At 42.6% G+C, this 24,944-nt stretch overlaps 1 protein-coding gene across 3 annotated transcripts in view; it reads left to right on the plus strand.

Moving 5' to 3' along the window:
• Positions 1 to 17,142, plus strand: part of ophn1 (oligophrenin 1) — a 211,343-nt gene extending 194,201 nt beyond the window's left edge. For all 3 annotated transcript variants that reach the window (XM_068047210.1, XM_068047211.1, XM_068047212.1), the window contains one exon: positions 10,580 to 17,142. The gene's annotated coding sequence lies outside the window, so the exon portion shown is untranslated. The remainder of the gene's footprint in view (positions 1 to 10,579) is intronic.
• The last annotated feature ends 7,802 nt before the right edge of the window (positions 17,143 to 24,944 follow it).

Genomic DNA, 24,944 nt, shown 5'->3' on the forward strand with positions numbered 1-24,944 from the left:
CCTTAATGCACAGAGCATTTGCAATAAAGTAGATGAATTAATCGCGCAAATAGATGTAAACGGGTATGATATAGTCGGGATTACGGGGACATGGCTGCAGGGTGACCGGGGATGGGAAATGAACACCCGGGGTATTCAGTATTTAGGAAGGACAGACAAAAAGTAAAAGGCGGTGGAGTTGCATTGCTGGTTAAAGAGGAAATTAACGCAATAGTGAGGAAGGATATTAGCTCTGACGGTGTGGAATTTGTATGGGTAGAGCTGAGAAACACTAAGGGGCAAAAAAACGTTAGTGGGGATTGTATATAGCCCCCCCCCTCCCCCCAAACTGTAGTGGTGATGTTGGGAATGGCATTAAACAGGAAATTAGAGCCGCATACGATAAAGGAACATCTGTAATTATGGGTGACTTTCATCTACATATAGATTGGGCAAATCAAATTTGTCACAATACTGTAGAGGAGAAATTCATGGAGTGTATATGGGATGGTTTTCTGGACCAATACTGAAGAACCAACTAGAGAACAGGCCATCCTAGACTGGGTATTGTGTAACGAGAGAGGAATAATTGAAAATCTAGTTGTGCGAGACCCCTTGGGGATGAGCAACCATAATATGATAGAATTCTTCGTCAAGATGGAGAATGACGTAGTTGATTCTGAGACTAGGGTCCTGAATCTTAATAAGGGAAACTACGAAAATATGAGGCGTGGGAGGGATGACGGTGGATAGGCATTGGGAAACATTCAAAGAGTGCATGGGTGAACTGCAACAATTGTTTATTCCTGTCTGGCACAAAAGTAGCCAAACCATGGCTTACAAGGGAAATTAGAGATGGCATCAGATCGAAGGAAGAGGCATACAAATTTGCCAGAAAAAAACAGGCCTGAGGATTGGGAGCAGTTTAGAATTCAGCAAAGGAGGACCAAGGGATTGATTTAAGAAGGGGAAAATAGAATACGAGAGTAAGCTTGCGGGGAGCATGAAACTTTTACAGTCAGTTTTTTATAGGTTTGTGAAGAGAAAAAGATTGAAGACAAAAGTAGGTCCCTTACAGTCAGAAACAGGGGAATTTATTATGGGGAACAAAGAAATGGCTGACCAACTAAATGCATATTTTGGTTCTGTCTTCACAAAGGAGGACTCAAATATCATACCAGAAATGTTGGGGAACACAGGGCTCAGTGAGAGGGAGGAACTGAAGGAAATCAGTATTAGTAGAAAAATGGTGTTGGGGAAAGTGATGGGATTGTAGGCCGATAAATCCCCAGGGCCTGATAATCTACAGCCCAGAGTACTTAAGGAAGTGGCCCTAGAAATAGTGGATGCATTGGTGGTCATCTTCCAAGATTCTATACACTCTGGAACAGTTCCTACAGATTGGAGGATAGCTATTGTAACCCCACTATTTAAAAAGGGAGGTAGAGAGAAAACATGGAATTATAGACCAGTCAGCCTGACGTCAGTTGTGGGGAAAATTCTAGAGTCCATTATCAAAGTTTTATAGCAGAGCACTTGGAGAATAGTGGTAGAATTGGACAGAGTCAGCATGGATTTACGAAAGGGAAATCATGCTTGACAAATCTACTAGAATTCTTTGAGGATGTTACTAGTAGAGTTGATGAGGGGGATGTGGTTTATTTGGACTTTTAGAAGGCTTTCGACAAAGTCCCACTAAGAGGTTAACATGTAAAATTAAAGCGCACGGGATTGGAGGTAGCGTATTGCGATGGATAGAAAATTGGTTGGCAGACAGGAAACAAAAGAGTAGGGATAAACGGGTCTTTTTCCGAATGATTTGGACAAGTTAAGTGAGTAGGCAAATGCATGGCAGATGCAGTATAATGTGGATAAATGTGAGGTTATCCACTTTGGTAGTAAAAACAGGAAGGCAGATTATTATCTGAACGCTATATACTGAGAGAGGGGAATATGCAATGAGACCTGGGTATTCTTGTACACCAGTCGCTGAAGGTAAGCATGCAGGTACAACAGGCGGTAAAAAAGGCAAATAGTATGTTGGCCTTCATAACGAGAGGATCAGAGTACAGGAGCAGGGATGTCTTGCTACAATTATACAGGGCCTTGGTGAGGCCATATCTGGAATATTGTGGGCCGTTTTGGTCTCCTTATCTGAGGATGGATGTTCTTGCTATAGAGGGAGTGCAGCGAAGGTTTACCAGACTGATTCCTGGGATGGCGGGACTGACCTATGAGGAGAGATTGAGTCGGTGAGGATTATATTCGCAGGAGTTCAGAAGAGTGAAAGGGGATCTCATAGAAACCTATAAAATTCTAACAGGACTTGACAGGGTAGATGCGGGAAGGATGTTCCCGATGGTGAGGGAGCCCAGAACCAGGGGTCATAGTGTAAAGATACGGGGTAAACCTTTCAGGACTGAGATGAGGAGAAATTTCTTCACCCAGAGAGTGGTGAGCCTGTGGAATTCGCTACTACAGAAAGCAGTTGAGGCCAAAACATTGTATGTTTTCAAGAAGGAGATAGATATAGCTCTTGGGGCAAAAGGGATCAAAGGATATGGGGAGAAAGCGGGAACAGGTTACTGAGTTGGATGATCAGCCATGATAATGAATGACGGAGAAGGCTCGAAGGGCCGAATGGCCTACTCCTGCTCCTATTTTCTATGTTGTGAGGGTTCCTGCCTCTACCACCCCTTCAGGCAATGTGTTCCAGATTCCAACCACCATCTGAGTGAAACATTTTTTCCTCAAATCCCCTCTAAACCATTCAGATATACCATTCAGGAATTCTTTGAAAATACAGCAAAATATGACACAAAATGTATCTTTAACTGCATTAGATAGTCAGCTGTTCATAGAATCAGAATCGTGTTTGCCCACATAAATACAGCTGCCACTTACCGTAAAGTTCAAAGACATCACTGCTTATCTGACTGTGCCCAAACGTATGAAGTTGACCAAAATTGAATAGAACACTATCCAAGCAGATAGCTTTCAGGAAATACTCTTGAGAATGATATCTTTGAAGTGGCCTCCTGCATACCAAACTTTAATATGTATTCTCTGCAGCTGAAGGAAGCACTTAAAAATATCCAGCATTTAAAGTGACAGTCAGACTCCTGGGAAAAGACATTAAAACATGTAGTTTGGGCATTATTAGATAGATTAAATGAAACGCTCCAATCATCAGAAAAGGATAAGTAATGATTGAGATTATCAGTTGCTTTGGGAAATATGACCATTCCCAAACTGGTAGAACGTTGGAAATATTGGGCTGAAATTTACCATAAACTATGCGGATCGCTCGTCGTGGAGCTGCCGCAATATTAAACGCGGCAGCTCATTTAAATGGCTGAGGTGGAACGCCCTCCCCCCATCTCCCGCCCCCCCCCCCCCCCCCACCACCACCACCCCGATGAAGAGGGAAGGGGCGGGTGGTGTGTCCCCAGCAATGGCGTCAGGCACCATTGCACAGGTTCTGGCGACATTTTTAAAGGGCTTCGAGCCCTTATATTTCATTTGAATTTTTAAAGAAATAGAGTTATAATTTATTCAAACGAATACATTTTCCAGACCCTCTTCCACCCGCCCCGCCCCCCCCCCCAATAAGCAAACACTTCATTCCTTGCCTTCTCTCCCCCCAAAATACTTACTGCGTGCAGCTGACCTTCCCACCCCCCACCCCAACCCCCACCAAGTTCACAAAACTTTTATCTTTAACCCTTCCCACCATTGTCTACACCAATCATATTAGTTTGACCCCGCTCCCCACCACCCCCCCCCCCCCCACCCTGCACTGAAATACTTAACTGCTCCCCCCTTCCCACCAGTGTTACGCCTTGGATCTCCGGATGGAGAGCCGAAGGCGCGGGAGTGCCAGCCACTGGCACGGATATCACACCGGGACCAACAGTGGAAGCAGGTAAGTATTTAATTCATTACTTTAAATAAATTTACATTTTTGATGCCGCCGCCGAGGGGTGATGCCGCCACGAGGCCTCGCCGCCTCCAGCAGTGTGGGGCCTGCCCAGTGTCGACGTCCGTGGCGGGCCTCTCCCAGAGGCATTTTCTGCACCCCCCGCTCCACCCAGCTGCCACGACCCCCCAACGTTGGGGGATCTGTAAAATTCACCCCATCATGTCAATGAAGGCCACCAATCATTAGTGAATAATATCAGCTTTGGCTCAGTGCTAGAACCCTTGACTGCCAAGTCAAGAGGTCACTGTTTCTAAGACAGTGTTTTCCCTGCTGTCCTTTGACGGAGTCCAGAGTTCTGTTGTTTGAGAACTTGTTCAGCAGAGGCATCTTGCATGACTGTCCAACCATTTTGCTTGTGTGCTTGTGTACAGTACATGTTTTTTTGATTACACTGATGGTTCACTACATAGGTGCACAGTATGATGTGACGTTGAGCTTTACAACATGAGAAAGAAGAATTGATATTTATACATTGGCTTATGTCCTGAAGCACTTTACAACTAATGGATGACTTTTGAAGCACAACCACTGTTGTTAGCTAGGTTTGTGATGAACTATCTGATCTTGGATGAGGTAGTGACAGGGTTCCTACAGTGGCCCTGGGATGGAGATAGTTTTGCAATCCTGATCAGAGTCTAGTGACCTCTGCTAAAGTGACCCACTCACATTGTTCACAGGTGGCAGTGAGGGGCATAGAATGGTGAACAGTTAAGAGCGAACACACACAACCAATTTAATGAAGGTCTTTGGACATCATAAACCACAACTGATGAATAACCTATAGCAACTTGTGTGTTTAGAATGGCCACTTAAATGAAGTGCAAGAGGCTGCCAGAGCCTATGCAATCATACCAGAGCATGAATAGCTATAGTCAGAAAGGCAAAGAAAATTGGAATAGGAAAAACACAAACACAACAATATTATAGATTTTCTGCCTCCCCTCACCAAAAGGTTTAGGGTGAGAAAAAGAATAATTAACTAATTAATAAGTAGAGTAACTAAACCAGTGGGAGGACATTACTGTATTTAGTTAGCATTTAAAATTTATAGTAGAAATCTAGCACTAGGGACCATATAGTTAATTGTAACAATTTAGTAAGAATTGAATAAGTATTTATTTTATACTAATGAACTAATTAGTGCTAGAAATGACAGTTAGAGGGGTGAAGTGCTTCACCTGTGAGATGTGGGAAGTCCGTGACACTTCCAGCGTTCCGGAGGACTACATCTGCAGGAAGTGTACCCAGTTGCAGCTCCTCACAGACCGCATGGATCGGTTGGAGCGGCAACTGGATGCACTTAGGAGCATGCAGGTGGCAGAAAGTGTCATAGACAGGAGTTTTAGAGACGTGGTTACACCCAAGGTGCAGGCAGATAGATGGGTGACCGCTAGAAGGGGCAGGCAGTCAGTGCAGGAATCCCCTGCACTATCCCCCTCTCTAACAAGTATACCGTTTTGGATACTGTTGGGGGGAATGGCCTATCAGGGGAAAACAGCAGCAGCCAGAGCAGTGGCACCACGGCTGGCACTGTTGTTCAGCAGGAAGGGACAAAGCGCAGAAGAGCAATAGTTATAGGGGACTCTATAGTCAGGGGCACAGATAGGCGCTTCTGTGGACGTGAAAGAGACTCCAGGATATGTTGCCTCCCTGGTGCCAGGGTCAAGGATGTCTCTGAACGGACAGGGGGCATTCTGAAGGGGGAGGGTGAACAGCCAGAGGTTGTGGTACACATCGGTACCAACGACATAGGCAGGAAGAGTGATGAGGTCCTGCAGGGGGAGTTTAGGGAGTTAGGTAGAAAGTTTTTTTAAAAAAAAACAGGACCTCTAGGGTTGTAATCTCAGGATTACTCCCTGTGCCACGTGCCAGTGAGGCTAGAAATAGGAAGATAGTGTGGCTGAACAGCTGGTGTAGAAGGGAGGGTTTCAGATATCTGGACCATCGGGATCTCTTCAGGGACAGATGGGACCTGTACAAGAAGGACGGGTTGCATCTAAACTGGAGGGGCACAAGTATCCTGGCTGCGAGGTTTGCTAGCGTCACTCGGGAGGGTTTAAACTAGTGTGGCAGGGGGGTGGGAACCAGAGTGGTAGGACAGCAGGTGAAATAAATGAGGGGGAACTAGTAAATAAGGCCAGTAAGACTAAGAGGAAGAGCAGGCAGGGAGATGTTGCGGAGAACAGCGGGACTGGTGGTCTAAAGTGCATTTGTTTCAATGCAAGAAGTATAACAGGTAAGGCAGATGAACCTAGAGCTTGGATTAGTACTTGGAACTATGATGTTGCTATTACAGAGACTTGGTTGAGGGAAGGACAGGATTGGCAGCTAAATGTTCCAGGATTTAGAAGCTTCAGGCGGGATAGAGGGGGACATAAAAGGGGTGGTGGAGTTGCATTACTGGTGAAGGAGAATATCACAGCTGTACTGCGGGAGGACACCTCGGAGGGGTCATGCAGCGAGGCAATATGGGTGGAGCTCAGCAATAGGAAGGGTGCAGTCATGATGTTGGGGATTTACTACAGCCCCCAACAGCCAGCACGAGGTAGAGGAGCAGATATGCAGACAGATTCTGGAAAGATGTAAAGGTAACAGGGTTGTAGTGGTGGGTGATTTTAACTTCCCCTATATTGACTGGGACTCACTTAGTGCTAGGGGCTTGGATGGGGCAGAATTTGTAAAGAGCATCCAGGTGGGCTTCTTGAAACAATACGTAGATAGGCCAACTAGGGATGGGGCTGTACTGGACCTGGTATTGGGGAATGAGCCCGGTCAGGTGGTCGAAGTTTCAGTAGGGGATCATTTCGGGAACAGTGACCATAATTCCATAAGTTTTAAGGTACTTGTGGATAAGGATAAGAGTGGTCCTCGGGTGAAGGTGCTAAATGGGGGAAGGCTAATTATAACAATATTAGGCAGGTACTGAAGAATTTAGATTGGGGATGGCTGTTTGAGGGTAAATCAACATCTGACATGTGGGAGTCTTTCAAATGTAAGTTGATTAGCATCCAGGACCAGCATGTTCCTGTGAGGAAGAAGGATAAGTTTGGCAAGTTTCGGGAACCTTGGATAACGCAGGATATTGTGAGCCTCATCAAAAAGAAAAAGGAAGCATTCGTAAGGGCTGGAAGGCTAGGAACAGACGAATCCCTTGAGAAGTATAAAGACAGTAGGAAGGAACTTGAGCAAGGAGTCAGGAGGGCTAAAAGGGGTTATGAAGTCATTGGCAAACAGGATTAAGGAAAATCCCACGGCTTTTTATACGTATATAAAGAGCAAGAGGGTAACCAGGGAAAGGGTTGTCCCACTCAAGGACAGAGAAGGGAATCTATGTGTGGAGCCAGAGGAAATGGGCGAGGTACTAAATGAGTACTTTGCATCAGTATACACCAAGGAGAAGGACTTGGATGATGAGCATAGGGAAGGGAGTGTAGATAGTCTTAGTCATCTCATTATCAAAAAGGAGGTGGTGTTGGGTGTCTTGCAAAGCATTAAGGTAGATAAGTCCCCATGGCCTGATGGGATCTACCCCAGAATACTGAGGGAGGCAAGGGAAGAAATTGCTGGGGCCTTGACAGAAATCTTTGTATCCTCATTAGCTACAGGTGAGGTCCCAGAGGACTGGAGAATAGCCAATGTTGTTCCTTTGTTTAAGAAGGGTAGCAAGGATAATCCAGGAAATTATAGGCTGGTGAGCCTTACGTCAGTGGTAGGGAAATTATTAGAGAGGATTCTTCGGGACAGGGTTTACTCTCATTTGGAAACAAATGGACTTCTTAGCGAGAGGTAGCATGGTTTTGTGAAGGGGAGGTCGTGTCTCACTAATTTGATTGAGTTTTTTGAGGAAGTGACAAAGATGATGGATGAAGGAAGGGCAGCGGATGTTATCTATATGGACTTCAGTAAAGCCTTTGACAAGGTCCCTCATGGCAGACTGATACAAAAGGTGAAGTCACATGGGATCAGAGGGGAGCTGGCAAGATGGATACAGAACTGGCTGAGTCATAGAAGACAGAGGGTAGCAGTGGAAGGGTGCTTTTCTGAATGGAGGGATGTGACTAGTGGTGTTCCGCAGGGATCAGTGTTGGGACCTTTGCTGTTTGTCGTATATATAAATGATTTGGAGGAAAATGTAGCTGGTCTGATTAGTACGTTTGTGGACGACACAAAGGATGGTGGAGTTGCGGACAGTGATGAGGATTGTCAGAGGATACAGCAGGATATAGATCAGTTGGAGACTTGGGCGGAGAAATGGCAGATGGAGTTTAATTCGGACAAATGTGAGGTAATGCATTTTGGAAGGTCTAATGTAGGTGGGAGGTATACAGTAAATGGCAGAACCCTTAGAAGTATTGACAGGCAGAGAGATCTGGGCGTCCAGGTCCACAGGTCACTGAAAGTGGCAACCCAGGTGGATAAGGTAGTCAAGGCGGCATACGGCATGCTTGCCTTCATCGGTCGGGGCATAGAGTATAAAAATAGGCAAGTCATGCTGCAGCTGTACAGAACTTTAGTTAGGCCACACTTAGAATATTGCATGCAATTCTGGTCGCCACACTACCAGAAGGACGTGGAGGCTTTGGAGAGGGTACAGAAGAGGTTTACCAGGATGTTGCCTGGTCTGGAGGGCATTAGCTATGAGGAGAGGTTGGATAAACTCGGATTGTTTTCACTGGAACGACGGAGGTGGAGGGGCGACATGATAGAGGTTTACAAAGTTATGAGCGGTATGGACAGAGTGGATAGTCAGAAGCTTTTTCCCAGGGTGGAAGAGTCAGTTACTAGGGGACATAGGTTTCAGGTGAGAGGGGCAAAGTTTAGAGGGGATGTGCGAGGCAAGTGTTTTACACAGAGGGTGGTGAGTGCCTGGAACATGTTGCCGGGGGAGGTGGTGGAAGCAGGTACGATAGCAACGTTTAAGAGGCATCTTGACAAATACATGAATAGGAGGGGAATCGAGGGATACGGTCCCCGGAAGTGCAGAAGGTTTTAGTTTAGGCAGGCATCAAGATCGGCGCAGGCTTGGAGGGCCGAATGGCCTGTTCCTGTGTTGTACTGTTCTTTGTTCTTTGAGAAAGAAATTAATTGCATTTTTGTACATCATTTCATGACCCTGGGGCACCCCAGAGTCCTTCAGAGCCAGCAGAGTAGCTTTTGGAGTGTAATCATTGTTCTAATTTCGGGAAATGTAGCAACAAATTTGCAATGAGATATATGATCAAGTAATCTCTCTTAATGGTGTTGGTTGAGCTCTAAATATTGGCAAGGACACTGGGAGAACTCTGCTCTTCTTGAAATAGTGACATAATCTTTTACATCACCTGAGAGGACCTTGGTTTAACATCTCATTGAAAGACAGTAGCTCCAACAGTGCAGTGCTCCCTCAGTGCTGCACTGAAGTATTGGCCTTGATTATGTGCTCAAATCTCTACAGTGAGGCTTGAAGCCACAACCTACTCAGAGGAGTGTGGAACCCACAGAGTCACGGCTAATAATGCCAAAGTTTAACCTGAATGGAAACCACTAGAATTTACATCTGGCTTTAATGACAGTTGGCTTGTCCAAAGCTGAATGCTAGTTAATGGTTGACCCAGTTTCCCCATACTCGATCTGCATCAAATATTGCAGTCCGTCACTGCTGATATAAGAGATACAAATCCTATATAGTACACATTCTGCAGGATGGCAATGAGGAGAAGGAGGTCTCAGACACAGTAATGGCAAACTGACTGTTTTCAGCACTTTGGGCAAATGTACAAAATGTTCGTAAAATATATTGTTAGGTGGGAGTGAAGGCCATAGAACTATAAACTGTTTGGAGTGAACGACAGAGCTAATTTAGTGAAGGGATTTGGACGACATAAACCGCAAGCAGAATTTTGAGTTATGTATGTAATTATCTAAATTCCAGGATTACATCTGAGTCTGGTTATCCATTTGCTGCAATCTGTAATATGGCCTCAAAGTATAAGCTTATCCTAGTGTCAGTTAGAACCCTGACAAAAATGAGATCAAGTTTCTTAATTCTGGTCCACTGCCATGAAATCTACAGCAACATTTAATGAGTGTATGGCTTTCAAGTTCATTTCCACCCTTCCCCACCATCTTGCTCCTTTTCTTTCATCTGCTCCTGAAGATGCTAGCTGGGGTACAGTTCATCAGTATTTCATCCAAGTGACCATTCCTAGCATGTTAGCTGCGATGGTGGGTGTTGGCAGTGTGTCTAATAGTGTGCTGCATCAAAACTGAGTTTGATTGTGTGGATATAGGCTGAGGAAACACTCATTTCCAGGAAATGGAGCCGGTGGGGTGGCGGTCATGATCAAGTGCAGGAACAAGGACGGATTCCACCCTTGCTCCTCATTAAACCAAGGGTACAAGGTAGTCTTGACTGTTACAACTGTCTCTCTAGCTGAGATCAGCAAACATAGACCCCCAAATAGACCTTGGAACCTCCCCAGTATGTTCGCTTCCATTCTACACCAGTTACCCATATGCGGCAGCAAGATGTGTGCTCTTCAGCTCAGAAGGGATGCTTGCAACAGATTTAACTGTCCATATTATTCATTTGCTATCAATATTGTGCAATAGCTTTCACATGTAATTTCTAATTTTCAGATTTCATGAGAGAAAAGCCTGGCTGGTTTCAGGAAGTGGCTGCATCAGAACTGGAATGATTATTTCTGTGAACGACCATGCACTTATCAAGATCTCATCCAGAACTCCAAAGAAGCTCCAGATTATCTAAATGGATTCTAACGAGGGAATTTTCCATCTCAGCAACATCTGGGGCAGTGTATTAGACAACTGCTATGAGTGGGAGTGTTCTTGGAGCTTATTTTTCTTGAATTGCTTTTTTTTTTTAATCAGTTCTGATATGTTTTACTATGTACCTTTTTTTTTGAAAAAAAGAAAACTCCAGTTTGTGTGAGGGCTGCTATGCATTTTAAAACTTTAAAGTACTGCTGGCAATTCACACAAGCTTCATTAAATGTGCAATGTACTTTACAACAAAGAACCCCACAGAAAAATGGACTAGCTTACAGAAGATTTTGCTTGACTATCACTCCAAGTAGGTTAAATTTATTAAAAGAAAAGGTGGCTGGACCATATATTTTAGAAATTGTGTAAATTGTGATTTAAAATACAAAGTGTGAAGGGCTGCTTATCTTGACGGTATTACCAGTAAAAGTAGTTTACACTTGGGTGAAGTTGGGGTGGGTGGTGAGAGATTTTCTGAAGTGAAGCCATGCTATTGTTCAGAGTCCATCAGGCAGTAATCATTGCTCTGTGACATCAAAAGACTCAAGTCTCTGGAGATATTTACTGTGATTTGTTGCCCTTTTTGTGAACTGGGACATCGTGACATTGGCACCCTGTTTTGGAAACTATTTCCCAGCCTAGTTCATTGTGATTGATAGAACAGCTGTACTACTGTCGAGGCACAGTCGAGAGGAACTACATCCAGCAAATTGGCAAAAAAAATTTATCTCGGCACATAAATGGGTCGGGCCAACAAGCCTATCCATCACACATTGGTGGAAAATAAGGTTCTTAAATCCTAATCGTTCGCTTCACTTTTTTTTTTAATTAAAGGCTTCATTTCAAAAAATGTTGAATGAATTCCTATTGAAATAATGTCTGAGAGAATGTGATACAATGGGACAAACACTGTTGTTTCACCTCTGGGCTTGGGTTTAGTTCTACCTCCGACTGATGGGATGAGTGGTTGATATCGCTGTTGAATCTAAGGGTTCCATGATGAGGGGTGGTCTCAATCCAGCTGTGCATGAGGATTGGTCCTTCATTTCTCAGTCACCTAGCAATGCCATTGAGCAGTCAAAAGGATTCAAAAATGGAAGTGATAGACTGTGCAGTTAGGTATATTCTTCCAAGTCTGAGGATGAGATATACTGTTGGGGCAGATCAAAGGGAGCTTTACTGCATAGCTGTCTGCAGCTGATCTAACTTGAGAGTTCTTGGTGCTGCAATGGGGCTAGAAGTGGGAAGGGGTTCCATTCTCCAGTTCTAACACCCTGGCTAACATTTTTGAAAATAAATGTTCGCAAATAAAAAAAAAAGATGCCAAATAGCAATTGTAATTAAAAGCAGCTGTTAGATATGGAGTTTCTTTCATGTACAGAAATTGGTAGCATTTCAACAAATGTAATGAGTGCAAATTACTGATTTCCAAGAGGTAACTCTTAGTTCATTTCTAATTTAAAATATAATTAAATTATTAGACACTTAATCCTGTGTATACATTGCTCCTTTACTTTGCCATTTTAATTAAAAATTCCATAGATTGGTGTACAAATCACTCTTTTATTTAGCACAATATATTTTCAAATATATGTTTTATTTTTGGGAAAATAAAGTCCAGTGGGTTAAGTTCAGGTTTCCAAGTGGAGAAGAGTAGCTGTTCCTGTTTAGCCATTGAACTGCTGGTTTAAGAAATGGGGCTGAGCAGCTGTCCTGAAAGTTTTGAGTGGCCACATAGTGATCTTTGGTAAAACAGCTCTGTGGTACCTAATTAACGAGAGAATTTTTATTGGATGGCCACAGAAATGACCCAGGAAGGTGGATTGTCAGTTGCATTAAGGTGGATTGAAACGCTGAGATACATTGAGGTTTGTCTGGCTTGAATCCGAAGAACTACTTGTAAGTGTTTTCTGAAACCTGACATTATGGTGGAGCTCAAACTGTTACAGCAGCATGGGTGGTTTATATATGTTTCTGTACTCACTGACCGATGCAGTGTTATGAAAGTCACTTCAGTTTACGTTGTACTCCATATTGTCTGTGAAGTCAACAAATGGATAACAAGTAATGAAGAAGCTCCCATTTCTCGTGTCGTATGACGAGCAGTCCTAGTTGGTTGTATTGCTGGTGGGGGATGTCACGGCCCCTGTTATTCATCTCTAATGTTGCTATTGGATAATTGCTTTAATTCTTTTGGTTTTTTTAGTAATTAATTTGTTAGCTGTGCACAAGTTAGTTGCTGTGTTTGTCTACATAAATGCACTTCAAAAGGTTATAATAATCTCTGGTACATGATAGATGATGTACAAATCCTAGTATTCCTTTGTTTGAGTCTTGGTCTATTTGTTGGAGGAAACTTGCAAGTGGGATTATTTAGAAACCATTACTTGCCCTTACATCAATGATGTGAAGTAATGTACCAGGGTGACACTTAACAGGAACATGTCAGATGGCCAATACTGAGGTGATGGATAGATTTAATGATTAATTCACAAGGTTTCCATTTCCTATAAGATAAACATTTACCAATGTTGAGTGAAAGTTAAGCGATGAGGTGAGAAAGATGATTGCTGCTCATCACTGTGATCTTGCATTCAGAACTGTCTGGTATTTTGAAGGTAAGTCCACCTGTGATCCCTTCGGTGCTTCAAGCTAGAAGGTGTCAGGCTATGTAACTCAATGCTGGGTATTTGACCCTTGACTGAAAAACGATTCTCAGGATATCACTCAAATGCATTTGCATCAATTGGGTACATTATGTTTATTTTGCAACTGAAGTGGGCCAGGTGGAGTTAAAGCTGGTAGCAAGATGCTCTCTTTAAGGTAGTTGGTAGGGAAAATAGTGATAATTTTTCACTTGCTTCAGTTGTTGCTTGTTGACCTTCTCGGAGTTTCAATGGTGGTGAAGCCACATAATCTCGACCAGTTCCCCTGATGACTCAGCTGGTATATGGTGTGGTACTGAACCACACAAGATTGAATTCTCTTTCTGTGTTGGGTAAGCTGTTCTAGCAAGTTGCATAGGGGGTTACTATATTTAACCTCCATATGCTAAATGAAGGGGGCGGAAAAAAATCAATCAGGGTTCCTGTTCCCGATTGCTGTCAGAAAGTAGGCTTGGTGAGAATAGGATTGGGCTCAGTTGTAACATGATATCAGGTTGAATAATTCATTGTCCATGATTGTACATGAAAGATAACCACTCGGGCAAGGCACTGAACCTTAAACCCAATAGGAGTTGCTGTTTTCAGCAGAGGAGGGGTAAACAAATATGAAAGGTAATTTTATTAAGTTTTATGTGATTTCCAGATATTTCTGATTGTGAATATATCTCTTTAATCCAATCTATAGATGTCTTGGTGCAAAGTGGAAAGAATTTGTTGGTATGTCTTAAACTAAAGAAATTCACTTCTTGGGGCCATCTAACTTTTAGATTTTCTTTTCTGGTCCCCTGTCTTCAAGCAATTTAATGTTATCTTGTTTTATTTTGTATTGTAAAAGGTGGGTTGTAGGGTGTATCTCACGCTCATACCAATGTAGTCAGTCTTTAAGATGTCACGTTGAGATTTCCATTCCAGGCCCTATTTTGGCAGCAAGTGACTAAGGGACAGTTTTTCTTTCTATAATGGCCAGCACTATGTGACTGTTCGAACAGAATAGTTGTGCATTGAAGAACTGGAGTGAACTAAAGACATGGGAGTTTTGGAAAATGGTTCAATTAAGCTAAGTTTGAGTGTATGTTAGGTGGGGGATGGAGGTTGCTGGTGGAGAGGAGAAGATCTTGACAAATGTTGATTTATATAAACAAAAATGCAGTGACTTTAATACAAATACTGACAAAGAAGGTGATAAGCTAGGAATCATTCTGTCCATCAGCTGATGACTATTCTCACCTTGTACTGTACGCATCTGCCTCGGCACTGTACAATGAGTATAATTGTATATTTGACATGTACCTGCACATTCTGTGTGTCATTGTGGCAACTTCCTCCATTATTTTCTTTAAATTGCTAGGCTCGTATTTTGTTGTTTGTAGACAGAATTCCTCTGCTCATGACGCTTGTTGAGATTTTGATGTTTAGATGCTTTTTCAGGCTGTGGTCTTCTATTTACTATAGGTGGTAAACAAATGTAGGACTTCCATTCAAAAACACATCACCTGACTGAAATATCATTTAAAGAAATAACTTCAGTTGGGAAAATGTTTGTATTTGATAGTGTAATTATAATTGTGATCTACCATTGAAATATTTGAGTCAGTGAAAGCATAAATGATATTTGCGCCAGGCAGGAAGCCATTTTACACCACCTTTTTAGTTTTCAAAGAGAGATTAAACCTTTGCAAACTCTCTTCTGCCGATAAATTTATCTCTCCATTTGTATTAGCTGGGCTGGAGTGTGTGTAGTTGCCAATTACTTAGTCTTCACATTTGCTGAACAACTGTAGGATAACTGGAATACTCTGCTTGAAACTGATTTAAAGAAAAAATAACTTTTTTTAGAATGTGTCATGGAATCTCTACCATTGGAATTTTACCATCCTTTCAATCCTAAATACTAAAACAAGGCACAGGTACCATTATTTACATAATCAAAAATGGATGCTTAGGGATTATTTGGAGCTCATGAATCTTCACTGCTAATGTAGAAACAAGAGAGATACCGGCAGACTGTGCATAACTGCAATACACTGTAAAAACGGCAAAAAAACAATTGAGGAAGGCTTGGAGCTGGAGGAGGATAGCAAAACGATTTTCTTCAAAAAATGGGTCAAGTTTCTTTACTTTTCAGCTCACAAAACTAATAGAATAATTTCCTAGCCTAGCAAGAATCTCTGAGAAATTTCCAGGCCCGAATTGAAAATGTACAGATGTGGTCTTTTGAGGAATTTGAGTAACAGAACACAGAAAGGATCTTCTGCGATGTTTGAGTTATAAAGGACATTATTTCCATTGGTTTTGAAAGATTTTGGGAATTGCTTACTTAAGTTACATTGACCTGTAGCTTGCTTTGGTTCTTTTCCCTTCCTTAAAAATGGCAACAGTGCTTTCTTCAGACTGTGGCCAAGCTACTTATGGGCAGTGATATTCTAGGAAGGACACAACATGCATTAATAATGGGCAAAATGCTCTCAGGGTAAGCAAGCATCGAGCTAGCTCTTAAATGGATAAGATTTCAATTTATAGTACTGCATCCAGAAGTTTATTTAGTATGTTGATTGCCCATTCTGGTAGTGGTCCTAAATGTACCTGTAACCAGTCCGAACCTATGACCCATTTCTACTAATTATGGCGTACCTTGAAGGAGTCCTCCAACTTTACTCTTTCTATACCATTTAATACCTTTTGAGAGGGAACTTTCTGCAGGTATTTAATATAATTGGTTATCGATTTTCAAGGATAAAGGGCCCCAATTTTCACTTGTAACTCCTTTGACACCTTCGATCAGACTCTTGGCTCTTCTTTGCACTGGTTCAGGACTTGAACATATCTGTTGTATGTTGGTGAATAAAACTGGATTGAGTACTGTACATCCAATGAGTTAGACGTTACTGATGTAGCAACATATTTCAGCATTGTTTGCTTTGTTCACTGTTCTGTAATTATTATCCATAACTTGATAAGTGTTAGGTCGATTACTCTAGGATTTCTCTCTACTTCATCCTTAGTTGAAACAGAAGCAACATACTGTAGAAGCTGGAAATCTAATTAGAAATAAAAAAATGCTGGAAACACTCAGATCATGCAGCATCTGTGAAGAGAAACTGAGTTAGCTGCCTAACCTGCTGGGTGCTTCCAACATTGTATTCCTTTTTAGCTAGTCCATTGAATTTATGAACCTGGTTCCTTTTTTAATGAATGAATCATTCAACATTTATTAGTTTTCCCCCTTGCCAGTGATTCATATTAAGTTCAGTTTTCAGCAGGATATTGGTTCATTAAAATATATTGACTTTCAACTTCAGAAAAGCATGGGAAAAGTCATGCTCAATATTCTACATAGGTTTCAGGTAGAGATAAACACTCTACTGCACTCATGCCAAGATTTTTTTTTTAAATTCTGTTTTGGGGATGAAATGGGGAGAAAGTTTTTATGAAATTTGTTCCTTCCTACCAACCAACCAAATACCCATCCATGTGTTCAGTTCAGTATCACATTTCCATGATGTGTTTGAGCATGCCAAATGTGACTAATTGAATAACAAATAGAAAGCAACATACATTTTCTTCACATACCACCTCCACCCCCCCACACAACCACCACCCTTAACCCTTTCCTCAGCACTCGCTCTATGTATACTGGAGTCTTGGTGATGGTGGTGCTATTCAAATGCATGTACATTGTGTTTTAAATATATAGTGTTATTACATGTTTACTATGAAAATAAAATGGATGCTTGCATCTTACAGTACCTCAAACAGTGATCACGTGTATCTGTTCCACTCCCTTGCCCAGACCAGATCATATTAGGCAATTGATTGCTTCCATCTGTACAACATCATTACCTTTCTAAAGCTAAATGGAAATCAAGTAATCTTGATTTAAGCACAAGGTTGCTCTATCCATGGGTGCCAGATGGCTAATTGCTTCAAATTGATCTAAATGATGTTGATCAAGGCAAATTGCTCACTACATTGCAGGGATTAAATATGCCAGTTTAACATGAAGGAAGTTGGGCACAACTTTTTCCACACAACTTATTCCAAAAGCTCATTAAATAATTATCACTGAAGCAGACCATTTAAAAGGGTCCAAAAGACTTTGTACGTTTGCACGGGTAGTCCAGGATCCAATTTACGAAAAATGCCAAACAAATGAAATTATAGCACACTTTTCCTTTTACCTCCTCCAGAAAAGGGGCCTGCTCCCATTGATAGAGTAGAACAACAAAAAAATCCATAAATATCAAAACCTTTTCTATACGGTCACCACCATTTCAGCTCTGGGATGCAGGGAGGAATATACAACGGGAAGGCGGATTGTTGTGATTGAGATTTGTCAAAATGTGGCAGACTTGTTCAAGCATCCTACTAAAAATTCTTGTGTTCCAGTTGCTCTTTCATAATTGTAAATGAACTTTAAGATCTGGCAAGAGCTTTTAAAAGGCATTTATTGATTTTTTTGTGTACATTTTTAAGGTAACCAGAAACATTTTCCTTTTTTCCCTGCAAACAAAAAACACAGGCTGTAGTACTGTTAATTTACAGCCTACTTCCCAAGTGTACTGCACTTGGGTCTGATCAGTGGGACTTAAAGAAAAAAAAAATCTGGGCAAAAGTTAAAAGGGAGGAATTTTTATTTCTAACAAATTTTCACAAACTGCTTCTGAAAAAATTAAACATGTTGATCTACGTATACCATTAAAAGAAAATGCTGGAATCTGAAACTAAAATCACAAGATGCTGGAAATGCACCAGTCATTATCTGAGGAAAAAAAGAAAGATAGGTTAAGGTTTCAAGTGGAATCCTTCATCAGACATTGTCATAAACCCAATGCAAAAGGGAGTCCATGTGATTTTGGAGCAGTTATAGTCCCTTTAGTTGACTTGACAAAGTGATTTGCAATCTCCCTCAGTAAATGGAGTGTCCAATGGGGGGAAATTTAACCCCCAAAAAACAAGCAGGTTTGGGTCAGGTTAGAAGGAAATTTAAAAAAAAAACTCAAATCCAACCCAACCCACTTCAAGTCTGTCCATTTCTGGTTTAAATGGAGCAAGACTGGTGCGGTAGGGGGAGGGGGTGTGGTCTATGACTGATCCTCCTGCTGTAAGTCAATTATTTATGTATTTTAATGAGGTTGCATGCTTCAGTTTGTTTTTTTCTCTGTTCCAGTATCAACACTGGCCAACAGGGTTACCTTGGTCGAGGGAAACCCAATAGTTAAAAGGAGGCAAGGATTGCTGCATGTGATGGATATGTGCTTTTCCAGCACTGCTTGTGGGGAGGAGGAGCAAGTATGCTTCCCTCACCCTGCTCACGCTCTGCCCCCACTGGGATGCAGTAACCTCCCCAGCACTTGGACATCTCACCATGCGATCAGATGTCCTGCATGGCCTTCTCCCTCTTCCCCTGATCTCTCCCGGCCCCCTCTCATTTTTGTCCCCAAAGTCTCCCCACTCCCCTCAGTCCTTGACCTCTCCCCCTCTCCTCTCCACTCTGCATCTAGGACCTGTTGCCAAAGGCCTACCCATCTGATGACGAGGCAGTGTCTCAGTCTGACTGCAGCCGACAAACGGATTTCAGAAGTGGTAATGAAGTGGTGCCATTAAATTCGGCGGGACCAAAGGGAAAGCCATTCTTCTAGGTAGGTTTCCCAATGCAAAACTGCCCCCACATCACTTCCTCCCCATAAATATCCTATATATCTTAGCAGAGGAGTGATTAAAATTTGGATTTTATAAACTGAATCTTGAATAGGAAGAAAAACTAACAGCACACTCTTAATAAAGTGTTAAATTTTAATTAAACTGTACTGAATTTGCTCTGAAGATAGTATTCCTAGAATGGCTTGAGAACTGGCAAAAATTTTGCTTGACATTTTTTTTTTCTCTGCGGCGACATTATTGTAATTCCTGAGTTTAGGTATTTTGCTGCCACTTGCAATCATTGGTTTCTTCATGTGCTAGAAGTTTCTTTCAGCCCATCCTGTCTGTGTTGCTTAGTCCCACATTCATGCTTTTTGTCCATAACCTAGTAAGTTCCTCATCCCCAAATACCTGTCCAACTACCTTTCAAAATTATTGATGAAATTGGCTTCCAGCTCCTTTTCAGTTAGAATGTTCCAGATCCTGACAACTGAGACAAAAAATTCTCCTCATCTCCCCTCCAGATCTTTTGCCAATGATTTTGAATCAATCACCACTGGTTATTGGCCCACTCATCAAGGAAATAGTTTTTCTTTATCTACTCTATCAAAAGCTTTTATATTGAAATTCCTCTATTCGGTCACCTCTTAACCTTCTCTTTTCTGAGAACAGTCCTAACCTTTCCAACCTCCCCTCATAACTGCAGCCCCTCAGTCCTGGTAACATCTGTCAAACCTTCTCTGCACCCTTTCGAAGGCCTTTTACATCTTTCCTGAATTATCCACAGTATTCCAGAAGAGGCCTAATCGTTATTTATAAAGTTCTACCATAATCTCTGCTTTTAGATTATGCCTCTGTTTATAAACCCAGGTAACCCATACACTTTTGTAATCACCTTATCAGCTTGCCCTGCCATCTTGAAGAATTTGTGTATATGAACACTGCCTTTTCACTTTAGTCCTTCCAAATTGTATCACTTTACACTCTCAACATTGAACTGTATCTGCCATGCTCTGTTCACATCGCCTGCCATCCTGTAGTCTCCAATTATCCTCATTATGATCTTCTACTTTGCCATGTTTCGTATCATCCGCAAACTTTATAATGCTGCTCCCTAAATCCCAAGTCTAGTTTACTTATAAAAATTGAAAAGAGGACCCGAAACTGATGCTTGGGAAACAGCACTGTAAACCACCTCCATGACTGAAAAATATCCATCCATCACAACCCTCTGCTTCCTGTCACTGAGCCAATTCCATATCTATACTGCCACTTTCCCTATAATTCCATCTTCTTAAAAACCCTCCTGTGCAGCACTTTGGACCTTGGGAAGGCATTCAACATTTATAAAACAAAATAAAAGCAAAATACTGCAGATGCAGGAAATCTGAAATAAAAACAAAGTGCTGGAAATACTCAGGTCTGGCAGCATCTGCGGTGACAAAAACAGAGTTAATGTTTCAAGTCTGTGACCTTCCATTTATAAAACATCTACAGCACCAGCTTGATCATCCTTTTCTGTTAGCTCATCAAATAATTCAATCAAGTTAGCCAGACATGATGGGCTGGATTTTACCTTAGGCGGACGGGAATTTGCCGCCGGCGTAAAAGTTGGTGGTGAACCCGTTTCCACCTGGCCCGGGGATCTGTCCCGCATTTTACGGGTCCCCAGACTTTAATTGTCCTGAGGCGGAACTTCCACCCACTTGAGGAAGGAGGTCCCGCCTCAGTGAGCTGCCGGCCAGTTAGTGGGCCGGCAGCTCTTAGTCCCAGCAGTGCCACCAGGAGCAGTGGCCACTGCTGGGACTGCAGCCCAGCCGATGCCATGGAGCCTGAGGATGAGGTAAGTTGGGCTTGCCTCACCAGCGGGATTGGTCCTTCCCTGGTGCGGCTGGAGTGGTCGTTTGGGGGGGGGGGGGTGCGTTTTAGGTCCCAGGGGTGGATTGGGAGGTTAACATTGCAGTCAGGCACTATGAGGAGTCAGAGACAGAGAGGAATTCAACTTTTGTGGGGATATGAAACAGATTTCATTGGTAAGGAAGATTGGATGAGGTATAGGACAGTGGCCGACCTGCTAACTTTTAGACCACCCCACAGAAATTTAATTTCCACACCAAAAATGTTCTGGACAAGATTTCCACACCGGAAAAAGCAGCAAGCCCAATTTATTCTGGAGATAGAAACCACTTAATGTCTATTAAGTTAGTGAACCTAATAAACTTAAGTCTGGGTCTAGGCCTTGGCCTGGGTACTAAAATGTCCTCATTAAGTAATGGCAACAAGTTGAAAAGCATGTTTATTTGCAAACTGGTAAAATTTTTACTCTGAAATTAACAACTTTTATATTTAAAAAATCTGATGAAGACAAAAGAACATTCAGTAATGACATATACCAGAAGGGCCAAATAAAACTTCTACAGGGATGCGGTGTACTTCTCCACAGCATGTATAACATTTGATAGGCACAAAATGAACAGCTACATTAATCACCTTTCCTGCCAAGCAATATTCATTCTTGTCAGTGGCTCAATTGGGGTGTTTTATGCCACCACTTACTTTTAACCATCTCTTCGTCAGACTGACTCCATTCTTTTTTTCCCTGTCCCCTCCTGAATATACTGAATCATGCTCCGTTCCATGGCTGCAGCATCCCAAGTAATCATTCTTCATATGCGCCAAGGTAGTGAGCATGGTCAGTCTATTATAAAGGCGTTGAGCTCAATCTTGACGCCATTCATTATCCATGCAGGGGCCTAGAAATTCAGTGGCTGTGTCTATCGGATGACTGAACATCCAATATGATGAGCATGGGGGTATGTGCTCATTACATACCTCAAGATCAAAGCACACCATATTGAATCAGACTGCTCCATAGCTATTCCAGAACTATTTTAAATGATCAATAACAGAGAAAACCTAATGACTTCTGAGAGAATTGTTTTGAAATAGTTGAACGATAATTTTACAGAAAGCAAAGTTAGCCACGATCACAGAATAATACAGCACAGAAGGAGGCCATTCGCCCCGTTGTGCCTGTACCAGCTCTTTAAAAGAGCTATGCAATTAATCCCACTCCCCTGCTCTTTCCCCACAATGCTGTATTTGTTTCCCTTCAAGTATTTATCCAATTCCCTTTCGAATGTTATTATTGCAACTGCTTCTAACACCCTTTCAGGCAGCGCATTCCAGATCATAACAACTCTTTTTTAAAAAAAAGTTTCCTCATGTCGCTGCTGGTTGTTTTGCTGAATACCTTAAAATTATGTCTTCTAATGAGCAATTTTCCTGTCAGTGGAAACCATTTCTCCCCTTATTTACTCTATCAAAACCATTCATGATTTTGAACACCTCTATCAAATCTCTTAACCTTCTCTGCTGTAAGGAGAACAGTCCTGGCTTCTCCAGTCTCTTCACATAACCGAAATCCCTTATCCCTGGTACCATTCTAGTAAATCTCTTCTGCACCCTCTCCTATATAGTTCCTAAAGTGTCGTGCCCAGAATTCCAGCTGAGGCCTAACCAGTGTTTTATAAGGATTTAGTATAACTTCCTTGCTTTTGTACTGTGTCTTTATTAATAAAGTCAAAGATCCCATATCGTTTTTTAACAGCCTTTGCAACTTATCCTGACACTTTCAAAAATTTGTGTACATGCAGCCCGAGGTCATTCTGTTCCTGTATCCCCTTTAAAATTGTATTTAGTTTATATTGCCTCTTCTCATTCTTCCTATCAAAATGTATCACTTCATACTTCTCTGTGGTAAATTCCATCAGCCATCAGCCATCAGCCTGCTCATTTCAGCAGTCTCTCTGACCACCTGAGATTTGTTGTGATCACCCTCATTTCTTTTCTTTTCTTTCTTTTGGGCCTCCTTATCTCGAGAGACAATGGATACGCGCCTGGAGGTGGTCAGTGGTTTGTGAAGCAGCGCCTGGAGTGGCTATAAAGGCCAATTCTGGAGTGACAGGCTCTTCCACAGGTGCTGCAGAGAAATTTGTTTGTTGGGGCTGTTGCACAGTTGGCTCTCCCCTTGCGCCTCTGTCTTTTTTCCTGCCAACTACTAAGTCTCTTCGACTCGCCACAATTTAGCCCTGTCTTTATGGCTGCCCGCCAGCTCTGGCGAATGCTGGCAACTGACTCCCACAACTTGTGATCAATGTCACACGATTTCATGTCGCGTTTGCAGACGTCTTTATAACGGAGACATGGACGGCCGGTGGGTCTGATACCAGTGGCGAGCTCGCTGTACAATGTGTCTTTGGGGATCCTGCCATCTTCCATGCGGCTCACATGGCCAAGCCATCTCAAGCGCCGCTGACTCAGTAGTGTGTATAAGCTGGGGGTGTTGGCCGCTTCAAGGACTTCTGTGTTGGAGATATAGTCCTGCCACCTGATGCCAAGTATTCTCCGAAGGCAGCGAAGATGGAATGAATTGAGACGTCGCTCTTGGCTGGCATACGTTGTCCAGGCCTCGCTGCCGTAGAGCAAGGTACTGAGGACACAGGCCTGATACACTCGGACTTTTGTGTTCCGTGTCAGTGCGCCATTTTCCCACACTCTCTTGGCCAGTCTGGACATAGCAGTGGAAGCCTTACCCATGCGCTTGTTGATTTCTGCATCTAGAGACAGGTTACTGGTGATAGTTGAGCCTAGGTAGGTGAACTCTTGAACCACTTCCAGAGCGTGGTCGCCAATATTGATGGATGGAGCATTTCTGACATCCTGCCCCATGATGTTCGTTTTCTTGAGGCTGATGGTTAGGCCAAATTCATTGCAGGCAGACGCAAACCTGTCGATGAGACTCTGCAGGCATTCTTCAGTGTGAGATGTTAAAGCAGCATCGTCAGCAAAGAGGAGTTCTCTGATGAGGACTTTCCGTACTTTGGACTTCGCTCTTAGACGGGCAAGGTTGAACAACCTGCCCCCTGATCTTGTGTGGAGGAAAATTCCTTCTTCAGAGGATTTGAACGCATGTGAAAGCAGCAGGGAGAAGAAAATCCCAAAAAGTGTGGGTGCGAGAACACAGCCCTGTTTCACACCACTCAGGATAGGAAAGAGCTCTCACCCTCATAGTTTGCTACATTTTCCAGTTTTGTGTCATCTGTAAACTTAACAATAACTTGTATTTATATGGTGCCTTTAATATGATAAAATGTCAAAAGGAGTTTCACAGGAGCATTATAAAACAAAGTTTGACACTGAGCCACATAAGGAGATATTAGGGCAAATGACCAAAGGCTTGGTCAAAGACATAGGTTTTAAGGGGAGTCTTAAAGAAGGAAGATAGGCAGAGAGGTTTAGGAGGGAATGCCAGAATTTTGGACCTTGGCAGCTGAAGGCACGCCCCCACTGGTGGGCCAATTACAATCAGAGATGTAGAAGAGTCCAGAATTAGAGGAGCTCAGATATCGCAAAGCATTAAGGGTAAGGTAGATAAGTCCCCAGGGCCTGATGGGATCTACCCTAGAATACTGAGGGAGGCAAGGGAAGAAATTGCTGGGGCTTTGACAGAAATCTTTGCATCCTCATTGGCTACAGGTGAGGTCCCAGAGGACTGGAGAATAGCCAATGTTGTTCCTTTGTTTAAGAAGGGTGGCAAGGATAATCCAGGAAATTATAGGCCGGTGAGCCTTACGTCAGTGGTAGGGAAACTATTGGAAAGGATTCTTTGGGACAGGATTTACTCCCATTTGGAAACAAACTAACTTATTAGCGAGAGAGAGCATGGTTTTGTGAAGGGGAGGTCGTGTTTTACGAATTTGATTGAGTTTTTTGAGGAAGTGACGAAGATGATTGATGAGGGAAGGGCGGTGGATGTTGTCTATATAGACTTTAGTAAAGCCTTTGACAAGATCCCGCATGGCAGACTGGTGCAAAAGGTGAAGTCACACGGGATCAGAAGTGAGCTGGCAAGA

This window comes from Heterodontus francisci, chromosome 15 (assembly GCF_036365525.1).
Source record: "Heterodontus francisci isolate sHetFra1 chromosome 15, sHetFra1.hap1, whole genome shotgun sequence".
Taxonomy (NCBI): Eukaryota; Metazoa; Chordata; class Chondrichthyes; order Heterodontiformes; family Heterodontidae; genus Heterodontus; species Heterodontus francisci.